The sequence below is a fragment of the Sapajus apella genome, unplaced genomic scaffold, assembly GCF_009761245.1.
Source record: "Sapajus apella isolate SASKATOON/1434 unplaced genomic scaffold, GSC_monkey_1.0 scaffold7508, whole genome shotgun sequence".
Classification (NCBI taxonomy): domain Eukaryota; kingdom Metazoa; phylum Chordata; class Mammalia; order Primates; family Cebidae; genus Sapajus; species Sapajus apella.
Window position 1 is genome coordinate 1,115 of NW_022444432.1, and position 2,117 is coordinate 3,231.

Genomic DNA, 2,117 nt, shown 5'->3' on the forward strand with positions numbered 1-2,117 from the left:
CTAGAGAATCTCCTCTTTCCTTTTGACCCTAACCTAAAATTCTGGTGTTAAAGCCAGGAAGGAGAAATTCATACTTTATTGGAGGTCACGAAAGGGACAAAGAATTGTGTGTAGGCAGGGCTAGTTTCTCCCTTTTATCCCATTAATATGTGCTGCCCTTGAGTCCAATGACTGTAACCAGTTTCCTTTCGGTACTTCCAAAAACTGCCAGCTCTTTTACGGCCAACCGTTCTCTAGACTCTAGAGCCTAGGTGTTGAGGATGTCTGTGGATACTCTCCCCATGCCAGTGTACTATGTGTGTGACCTTTAATGCTGTCACTTTCCCTTCTGGGGCACACTGTGTGGTGGGGTGGAACAGTTTGACTGCTGCCTCCAAAGAAGCATTTACAAGAAGTTTGAGCTGACGTATGTGGGACCTAGCCAGGTAAGCAGGATGGTAGCCTACTGCACTGAGACCTTGCATGGCTCATTCATCCTGATACATATCTAACATTTCCCTGCCTTCTGGCCATAGCCATAGTGTCAAATTTAATCTTCATCCCTCTGGAAGATCTGTTCTGGGCAACAGAATATGTCAGGGCAACACCCTGGTATCTTTCCTGCTGTGGTTCCTGCAGCTTATTGTTAAGTTTTAAGCACCAGGCTTAAGGTGTGCAGAGATTGCCACTTACGCCTTCCTGGTTTAAAACTTTACTGCCTACACACTGTCAACTAGGCAGTTTGATAAACAGGATTATAAACGTGAACTCTGTTGTTTTAAGGCCTCTGAGCTTACTTATTTGATGTTGCAAGCTAATTTCTCAGTTCCTGAGCCCATTTTTCTCTTTTTTCTACCTCTGTCCTTTCATTTATTATACACTGGTTTCTCCATTCTTTTGTTCTTTCCAGAAACATGTATTAATTCTCTACTATGTGTCAGCAGTGTTAGGCATTGGGATTACACAGATAATTATCTGTAAGACATTGTCCCTTGGATCAAGATCATTATAACAGAGGACACAGACATATCAAAAATAATATTAGCCAGATGCAGTGGCACATGCCTGTAGTCTCAGCTACTCAGGAGGTGGAGGCAGGAGGATTGCTTGAACCCAGGAGTTCAAGGCCAACCTAAGCAACATAGTGAGACCCTGTCAGTCGGTCAATCAGTTGATCAGTATGTACACTGTGATCACTGATATATAAGGTTTGTACCAAGACTGAAAACATAGAGTGATTGGTTTTACCCAGTGGAACTTTCAGAATTACATAAATTATGAGCATCAAAATGGATAATATAGGAAAGCATTTCATAAATAGTAAATCCCCATATAAACCTAAGGTACCATTACTATCAGCAATATCCAAGGCCCAAAGAGGAAGAAGATATTAGCTTTGTTTAGACTGTGCAAGTGGGCAAAGGATATGGTTATACACCCTTCTTTTGGGCTGGGGAAGGCTAAGGGGCTCAGACTTGTCCTTTACCAAGGTGATTGTGAAGAACCTGTCATCGGGAACCCAAGTGCTGCTCAAGTGCCACTATAGCTATGAGGTGGAAGAGGTGAAAATCCTGGGAAAGGAGCATTACTTGGTGGCCCACACATCAGACACTCTGCTGCTGGGGGACCTGAACACTAATCGCCTTAGTGAGGTAGGAACCAAAATTGAGAGTAGGGTAGGGAATGGGGCATCTTGGCTTAATACTTGTGGGGACCCAAAATCCCTAGGGGTAAGATCTCCATGAGAAGGTTCAACATTCTGGTGTAGGGGACCTTGTTTCAGGGAAGGAGACTCAGGAGGTTTACAATTCCACAGTATGAATCACCATCTTTGGACTGTTTTGATGCCATCTCTCAGAAACATCTCTCTGGTTCCTCTCAGGGACCAGAGCAAATTCTGATACAGCACCTCTTTTGTGTAGTGCCAAAGCCTCCCTAAATATGGTCCTTCTGCTTCCCAACCTGTCATTCTTTTGGCGTTGTCTTGGGTAATTATCCACATTGCTTCTTAAGTCTTCTCCTTTACAGATAGCCTGGCAGGGATCTGGTGGCAATGAGAAGTATTTCTTTGAAAATGAGAATGTGAGTAGAGCTTGCTTCACCATCACCATCTCCATAAGCCTCCTTCTAGCTTCTGT

The 2,117-nt window shown here is 43.6% G+C and overlaps 1 long non-coding RNA gene across 1 annotated transcript; it reads left to right on the forward strand.

Moving 5' to 3' along the window:
- The first annotated feature begins 332 nt into the window (after nt 1–332).
- Nucleotides 333–2,111, forward strand: LOC116548160. Its single transcript, XR_004267331.1, has 3 exons — nt 333–425; nt 1,470–1,631; nt 2,008–2,111. It is a non-coding gene; the product is annotated as an uncharacterized LOC116548160 (long non-coding RNA).
- The last annotated feature ends 6 nt before the right edge of the window (nt 2,112–2,117 follow it).